At 36.4% G+C, this 9485-nt stretch overlaps 1 long non-coding RNA gene and 1 pseudogene across 1 annotated transcript; one reads left to right on the top strand and one right to left on the bottom strand.

Annotated features, from left to right (window-relative positions):
* Positions 1-286: 286 nt before the first annotated feature.
* Positions 287-953, bottom strand: LOC106414953 (annotated as a pseudogene).
* Positions 954-2411: 1458 nt separating this feature from the next.
* LOC125581882 lies at positions 2412-8681 on the top strand. The gene is made up of 2 exons (XR_007319643.1): positions 2412-7820; positions 8154-8681. It is a non-coding gene; the product is annotated as an uncharacterized LOC125581882 (long non-coding RNA).
* Positions 8682-9485: the final 804 nt, after the last annotated feature.

Genomic DNA, 9485 nt, shown 5'->3' with positions numbered 1-9485 from the left:
AAGCGGAGAAACTTTTAAGAAATTCATTTCACGTGATGAAAAAAAGAGACAAAACGAGAGTAAATTGTCATCAACATAACTAATTTAGCAAAATTTGATCTAAGAAGATTATCCCTAATTATTGAAAACAAGAACTAATCCGATAAGCTGTCTGAAATCTGAGCCCACGTTATTGTTGGATTGAGTAATCATCACCGTCCGATGAAGCCTCTAAAATCAAGGCAGTGTCTGTACCATGATCTTGATGTATGTGGCAGTGTCCGTACCATGTTGGTGATGTATGAACTCATGCATACATGTTTCGCCGGAATGTCGGACTCGCCACCGGCCGGTACTCCGGCACCAAACGTCCCGATTTATACCTGATGTCTTCGGGCCCATTGGGCCAGTCCACCACTGCGGCGTCTTGTATATGGCGCAGTGGAGACACCACCGTTCCTCTCCGGTACCGGATACCAGAGATGTACCCTTCTTCCGACGGAGTCCGTCGATTGTTTGCTTTTTTTACGAGATGAGCGATGGATGTCGGCGAGATTGGCGGGGAAAGGTGGTGGTTGGAGAGAACGGTTTCTCCGGTGAACGGGTTGTCGTAAACTGCTTCCATGAGAAGCCCACTTGAGGCCCAATTGCATGGGTCGGCGCGTAAGCGTTTGCTCCTCGCTTTGGCCGGTACAGAGACGTCAGTAGTGAAAATCAGACTGTTGCTAATTGCTATCCAGATTTCCTGGTTAATATCGAATCAGGTCGGGTCGGGTCTTGTAACCGGATATTAGCTGGAGCTTTTGGACCTCCACAAAGTTCGATAGCCACTCCAGCTAGAGATGTCAAATGGGCGTCATATCCAATGGCGAACCATGTCCAAACCCATTTGGACTAACCAAATTAGACCAATAAATAAAGCTGTCTAATTGGGTCGAAGTCCAATAAATCTCAAATCCGATGGGCTTAACCATTTGGATATGGACGGCCCAATGATAAAAAAAACTAGGGTTTTCATTTGGGAAAAAAAATCAGAGTCGCGATTCTCTCTCTCAAACCGTCTCTCTCGATTCTCTCTCAAGCCGTCTCTCTCAACTCAGCAAACTCGGCGACGATCCGCCTCTCTCGGCTCTCGATCCGCCTCTCTCTGCTCTCGATCCGCCTCTCTCGACTCTCGATCCGCCTCTCTCGACTCTCGATCCGCCTCTCTCGAATCTCGATCCGCCTCTCTCAACTCTAGATCCATCAACTTCTGAAAAGGGTTTGCATGTACACTTGTCTTTGATTCTATGTATCTTCGGCTTGCGTTTAGGGTTCTTCGATTTCGTTCATTGTTCTGTTTCGTTGATGGGTTTTACTCCGTTCGTTGTTCTGTTTCGTTGATGGGTCCTAAGCCTTAGGGTTCTTCGATGGGTTAATGGTTAATGATTGATTATCGTTTGTTTGTAAGCTTAATGGTTAATAAAATGGCTCGTTTCTAGTAAAATTTAGATGGGTTTGTTTGCGAGATGGGTTTCTGGTTCATGGCTCATTTCTCATTTCTTTCTTAGCTTGTTTATGTCTTACTGCTCAACTCTATAGATGATTTTTTCTAGTTTGGTATCTTGTAAGCTTGATGGGTTTGTGTATCTGATTCATTGCTTTGATTGTTTGTGGTTCTAGACTTCTAGTTTCTGGTTCATGGCTCGTTTAGACTTCGAGATGGGTTTCTGGTTCATGGCTCGTTTGACTGTTTGCGATATTGCTTTGAGTTTGATGAGTTCTAGTAAATTTTAAAGATGATAGTTATAATCTGGTGGGTTTACTTGTTTATGGTTTGCGAGATGTATATGGGTTTCTCTGATGTTTCTAATGATTGCTTGGCTTTGCGAGATGGGTTTGTTTGCTTGTTTTGCGAGATTGTGTTTGTGGCTTTAACTGATGGGTTTCTCTGATGTTTTTCTTTGATTGCTTTCAGATGGATATATTTAGTTTGAGCAATGATGATGACTACGTGAGTGACAATGGGGATTCAGAACAGGAAATGGACGAGAACAATCCTGTGGTGGACGAGTCTCTGATGAGTACAGCCGAGGTGAAAGGTAAACACAAACGTAGACACTCTAAGTGCTGGAACTACTTTACTATAGAAGGAGATAGGATGCCTCATGGAAAATTTAAATGCGTCTGCAACTACTGTAACCACTTCTACATCATAGACTTACGTAAAAGTGGAACCAATACTCTGCTTCGCCACTCAAAAACCTGCTCTAAAACCCCTAATAGTACATGTCCTAAGAAGATCGATCAGTTGGTGTTTAGAGAAATGATTGATGTGGCTATTGTGGAACATGATCTACCTTACGCCTTTGTGGAGTACAGAAGAGTTCGAAAAGCATTGCATTATGCCAACCCGACCATAGAGTTCTGGTGTAGGAACACGGCGGTTTTAGATGTTCTTAAGATCTTTGAGAGGGAGAAAATAAGCTCATGCAGGTGTTGAGAGAAGTTCCGAGTAGGATCTGTCTAACTACGGATCTATGGAGAGCAATCACAATCGAAGGCTATCTCTGTCTTACTGCCCACTAGGTCGATGTTGAATGGAACCGTAGAGCGAAGATCCTCTCCTTTTGCGCTTTCCCTCCACCCCATTCTGGTCCGGCCATTGCAATGAAACTATTGGACCTGATTAAAGAGGGTTTGCATAAGAAGGTCTTCACAATTACCGTTGATAATGCTTCCTCCAATGACATCATGCAAGGAGTTCTCAAGAGGCATCTTAGAAAGGATTTAGTTTGTAGTGGAGAGTTTTTTCACATAAGGTGTGCTGCTCATATTCTGAACCTCATTGTCCAAGATGGATTAGCTGTGATAAGTGAGGCCTTGGAGAAGATCAGGGACAGCGTTAAGTATGTCAAGGTCAGTGAGTTTAGAGAGCTGTTGTTTCAAGGCTGCGCGGAGACTCTTGGGATTGTTAAGAAAGGGGTTAGTTTTGGATGTTACTACGCGGTGGAACTCAACCTATCTGATGTTGTCTAGGGCTCTTCACTACAAAGAGGCATTTAAGAATCTTGCAGAAATCGAGACAAGTTACAAGAGCTACCTACAGAGTCTGAGTGGTTAAGAGCTGGGCTGATTTGTGGTTTGTTACAGCCGTTTGATGAGATGACAAAGCTCATTCCCGGCTCTTCTTACACTACAGAGAATCTGTACTTCATGGAAGTATGGAAAATTCAAAGTTGGTTGGGATCAAATGAGTTCCATGAAGATACGGTGATTGCTGATATGGTGGCTTCCATGAGGTTGAAATTTGTTAAGTACTGGGAAGAGTACAGCGACATTCTAGCCATTGAAGCAGTGTTAGATCCTAGGCTAAAGTTCAAGGTTTTGGAGTACTGCTACCACAGTTCAGATCTAGCAACTTGTAAATCCAGAACGGATTACATACGCAAAAGGATGTTGAAGCTCTATGGAGATTACAAGAAGAATACTAGTGCACAGAGTTCACAAGAAGTAGAAGCAGATGCTCTACCTGCTGGTTATGGTGTAAGTTATTTAAAACTGATGCTTTAGATGTGTATTTAAGTTATCTACCAGAAACAGATGATTTAATAATCTCTTTCTTTGTAGGGCTTCTATGAGTTCTTCTCTCAACAAGCAGGAACAAGGGAATCTGCTTTGGATTTGTATCTGAGTGAACCTGTGCTTGATATGGTTGCAAATAAAAAGTTAGATGTCCTTAAGTATTGGAGGGACAATGCAAACAGGTTTAAGGAGCTGTCTCGAATGGCCTGTGATATTCTCTGCGTCCCAATAACAACAGTGTCGTCTGAGTCATCCTTCAGTGTGGGAAGTCGGGTTCTTAGCAAGTACATGAGCCGCCTTCTTCCATCAAATGTCCAAGCTTTGATTTGTGCTAGAAACTGGCTTCGTGGTTTTGAAGTGATTGGTGAGTTTGTTGAATTTATAATTGAGCTTTTATATGTGAAAATTATTGATTGAACTTCTTGTTTTTGATAGCTGGACGCGATTTAGATGAGGAAGATCAGGAAGATGCCAATGAGGAAGCAGAAGGAAATGGAAGGAAGAAGAAGACCCGACACAATTAAAGGTATAATCACTTAGAAATTCTAGAATCATTAGGAGAGGAAAATGAATGATAGGATTTCAATGTTTCATTGCTTAACATGGTTCATTGCTTGATGGTTATCACTTATGTTCTGTTGTTTGCTTATAGTGATGGGTTTGGTTCTGTTGTTTCTTGACTTAACATGGTTCATTGCTTAATGGCTATCACTTAGGTTATGTTGTTTGCTTAATGGTAATAAGGTTGGGGTCTCTTGTGCATGTTAATCTCATGCTGATGGAGTGAGCTGAATCAAAAGATGTATAAGGAAATACTGAAGTTTAATTATGTATGTATGAACCTAATCTAATGTATGTATGAACCTAATCTATGCTTTGGAGTTTGAATAATGTATGAACCTAATCTATGTATGTATGAACCTTATTTAGGCCTTTGGATGATGTATGAACTTTATCTATGTTTTTGAACTCCGCGAAACGTAATGAAGTTATGTTGCATATAAATTTTTGTATTTTAACACTGTTTTTTCTAATTGGGCCTCGCGGAATGTCCATTTGGAATAGTCCAATTTGGTCTGGACAGTTTGGACTTGGTCCAATTTGGGCTTAAAAAAAAATAATGTCCAATAAATTAGTTTGTCCATTTAGACATGCCCATTAGACATGGACAGCCAATTTGATATCTCTAACTCCAGCTCAGCTAACCCAATTGCTTCAATGTGGATTAGATAGTTAGGATAAAATTCACTAATCACAATTATCATAAGTACTTATTTATTTTTTTATATTACAACATTTACAATTTTATTTTTATTCCATAATTATTTAATCTTGTCTAAAATTCACTAATCGCAATTACAAATTTACATAGTTCTCTCAAACAATTACACAGTTCCCTCGAACAATAGTCAACACACATATATATATAAATATAATAAAGTGGGAAAAAAACAAAATACTAAAATTTAGTTTTATTAATTGTCTCTACTATTTTTTTTAGTTAGATTTTGATTTGGAAAAACATTAATTAAATAGAAAAAACAAAGAATCCTAAAACGTAAGTTAACTAATAATTTCAATGGCATACTATTGTAAATAAGTTAAAAAATTAAGGGATATTTTATTTTTGTACTGTTTTTTAATAATATAGATAAAAAAAAACCTTTCAATTGAAAAATGCATAATATTATTAAAAAGTCACAAAGAGGAGGAGAAACCATACCCTTAATAGAAGACAATGATTTCAACATTTACAAGCGATTTTCCTCTGAAGTAGAATCTTAACTCAATCATCCTCCAAAATCCACCACAAGTAGAATTGATGGAACAATAGCCTCACGATTAGCCTGATACTAGTGTCTAGCTTGGTAAGGTCTATGTTATAATATAGTTGTCAATCTTTTTAAAAGTCATATTATAAAAGTATTTTAATTTCACCCTCCATTTAGAACATGGGTTAGGATTCAAATCTGCATAACAAAACAACATAATTTTATACCTGCCAGTTTATATACATCATTCTATAGAATTTTAGTTTATTTCTTATTCTTACAAATTTATATAGTTCTCTCAAACAATATCCTTTTTCAAAACTTCTAACAAGTTTTAATCGACTGTCAAAAAGTACATGATAGAAAACGAAATAATTTTGTCAGTAAAATTGTTCATGCACCTGAAACCTTTATATGATAGGGTAAAGATCTTAAAACATCAATAGTAGCAAATTTCTTAACTTGAGTTTCTAAACGTAAATATATTAATATTTTACAATAATAAAACTGAATAATAAAATTAAAAAAGTCTAAAGTGGAATTGTGCGAATGAAAAGAAGACAGCTGGCTTAATGTTTTCTGAAGACAATTGCAGAGTCCCATTGGAGAGAGACGACGCTCGTTTGTTTCATTCATCTCTCTTACTATTACATACTAGGGGCGGAGCCTCCAGGCAATCGAGGGTCGACGGAGTTGTTGCTCTGTCTCAATGTGTGCAAGTGAAATACTGTATTTGTGAAGTTTACGTTTTGCTGTGGTCACTGATTTACTTACACGCTTGCGCGCGGATTCAGTTGTGTTGCTTAATCCTTATGGGTATTGTCTACTATTCTTGAATTTTCCGTTTTATTAATGATTTACATTTATATTTTTTTTGTTTTTTTCTTTGTGTCTTTACGTTAGGTGTTTTGATTTGTGTATATTCACGTTTTCTATAAACTATTGTTCTTCTTCCTATCATTACTTATTTGGGAAAATTGACTTTTTAAATCTGAACTTTCAAAAATAAGTAAAAAAAACCTTGAACTCAGCATGCCATTTAGTTCCTGAACTCTTAGATAAACACGAAAAAATCTTGAACAATCATTGACCAAGCCCTTTTAACACTCTAATTAATCTTCAGTTAATTAATATTTAACAGACGTTAAATCACTAATCGAAGTCGCTTTGATAAAATGAAAAATATAATCTAAACACGAAAATTCCCCTTTTATTTTCTTAAATCCCTAATTTTTCATCTCTATCTTCACAAACATCTGTCGAGCTCATTACCAAACATTACCGAAAAATCAACGCAACCGATCTTAAAATTCATTACCATAACACAAAGACAAAGCATCCAAAACACCATAGCCTATATCATTACAACAATGAGCTTTCGATCTCTCTCATGGCTTAAACTTCATCCATGGATATTGTATGAGTTCATACGCCCATCCAATGTTGTGGGTTTGAGGCCAGAGAAAGATAGTAAGGAGATACGTTGGTAAGAGCCATGGTGAGAGATGGCACGAGCAAGGAGGGCTTGAAAGAGATGAAAAATTAGGCATTTAAGAAGATGAATTGGGACTTTTTCATGTTTAGATTAGGATTTTCCGTTTTATTAAAATAATGTCGTTTTCTGATTTAACAACCGTTAAAATATTAATTAACAAAAAATTAATTAGAATGTTAAAAGGGTTTGGTTAACAATTGTTCAAGATTTTTTAGTGTTTGACTAAGTGTTCATAAACTAAATGACATGTTTTGGAGATAAAGGTTTTTTTTGGTTTATTTTTGAAATTTCAGAATTAATAATTCAATTTTTACTTATTTGTAGTTCCACTTTATTCGAATTTGTATAATGATTTTTTCATTTTATTTTTACTTTGGTGTAATTTACATTACCACTCATCTGAGCGCATAATTTTTCTTTGAGTTTTCCCCCTTTTTTTTTCTCATTTTATTAAACATATGGAGAAGCCACTGTTTCTAATTCATAATCCCAACGTTGCCCCTATCTTTAGTCATGCACCTATCTCTGCACCTATCTATGACACGTAGGTTTGCTAAAGTCTACGCTGACATTTGTAGCTACCCCATCTCTCTTTCTCTCTGGTTCTCTCACTTCCTCACTCTTTCTTCTTCCTGCTTTTTTCTTCAGTCCTTCCTGATTCTTTTTTTTCTGGACTATTATTCCTGATTTTATAAGTCTATATTCTCTTTGATTTTAACATATTGTGTCAATCTAAAAGGAGAGAAACAATCATCATCCATGGTGACTGGCAATCTGAAAAAGATAGCTTCCATTGATGCTCAGCACATACTAATTGCTCCTACCAAAGTCTCTGAAGAAGACAAGATTGTTGAGTACGATGCTTTATTTAGGCATCTCCTTTTTCTTGTAATTATTTATCTCTCTTTCAGGGGTTGGAAAAATCTCTGCATTGATCTTGTGTTACAGCATCTGCCCAAACCTTTCATTTTCTTTCACCGATTACGCAAGCGAAATCCCTTAATTTCCATGTAAATATATTGCTGAGGTGTACTGAAATCTCAGATTTGTATCTGTGAATAGATCTTTTCTTTTTTCTTTAGATTTCGGGTCACTAGTTGTTAGGGTCTTTAGTTAGTCGCTCGCAGTGATTCTGCTGCTTCGCTCTTTGATTTCTTCTGATGCTTTAGGATTAAAGGGGAATAAGCCAACTTTGGTCCTATGTGAAAGGCTAAATTTTTATAGTATCAGCTTAATGTTCAAAGTCTCTAAGCTTGCCCTTGTTTCTTCTACTTGATTTCAGTATGTGGATTTATGAGACTTTGTTCATTAGATATTGACTTTTCGTTGTTGTTTTGTGGCAGATACTATTGTTTGTCATTATTCTGCAGAGGCAATAATGGCGATGGAGATCACTCAGTTTCTACTTGCTGCCCAGTCAGCCAAACTTGCATAGTTTTTACTGTCTATGTTTTTGGGCTTGCCAACAATGATCTTTCTAATCCTGTCGACGAGCTGGTATTTTACCCAACACAGCAAGAAGATGATCCGAGCAGGTCGGGGGGTCACGTCGGATTCCCGAGAGGTTCAGAGCAAGCCTAGATGGAGGGGGAGCTTGAAAATGTTTTTGATTCTTCCATGTCTTTAAGTTCGAGTTACAATGTGAATGTTGTTTGGGAAGCTAGCGCGTCTTTAAGGTTGGGTTGCGGGGGGGGGGGGAGCTTGAAAATGTTTTTGATTCTTCCATGTCTTTTCGAGTTTCAAAGTGAATGTTGTTTGGGAAGGTAGCGTATCTTTAAAAAATGCTTGTGCTTCAATTCATAGTATTTCCGAATTAACTTTGTAACTAGATCTCGAACCGCGCGGATGTTTGATTTCAATTTTTTTATTAACGTTGAAATCTTGTTTTATAAAAAGTTATGTATTTATAAAAATTAACTATATCTAGTTTTAAAATAATCAAATAATTTAAAATTAATATTTACAAACCAAAGTACCTTAAAAACAAATTACCTGAATTCTTTATTTTCTAGAAATTTAAAAATTGTCTAAATTATTCAATTTTTTCCATAAACTCGAAATATTCTAAAATTTTATTTGAAAATGTAATTTCTGACTTTTAACCCGAATTAACCAAAGAAACATAATCGAACTGTAAATAATGAGATCCAAAATTATCTTAGATATTAGCAGGTTCCTAACTTTGTTACCCAAACCAAACCGAAAAATAGAAAAAAAATCAAATTTTCTCAATAACGCTTACGTGTCTCTCTGATAAATGATCATAAATCTTTATAACTAAAGAACCGAAGAACAAAAGAATAAAAATAAAACCGAAACTGAAGGGTGGTAAATCGTTTCCACTATTAAAGGGAACTGATTTGGTTGGTTTTAACTAATGGTTAGTGATTTTCTTAAATACAGTTCGGTTGTTAATGGAAAGGAATATTATTTAGTATAATAGATAGATGCTTCACGGTTAATGCTATGTTTTAAATGATATGTTTTAATTTAATGACTTCCTACGAGGGTCCATTTTAAAATATCACACATGAAAGAAGTCATGACTTCTCTTTTAATATAGTAGATATTGGGTTAAGATTCACAAGTATATACTACATTAGCTTTTATATTAAATTAACTCAAAGTTATAATGCGTTATCCGGTTTAATACATATTAACATTCCATATATCTA

This window comes from Brassica napus, chromosome C2, assembly GCF_020379485.1.
Source record: "Brassica napus cultivar Da-Ae chromosome C2, Da-Ae, whole genome shotgun sequence".
NCBI classification, from domain to species: Eukaryota; Viridiplantae; Streptophyta; class Magnoliopsida; order Brassicales; family Brassicaceae; genus Brassica; species Brassica napus.
Note: the sequence above shows the minus strand (reverse complement) of the source record. Positions and strands in the feature narration are given on the sequence as shown.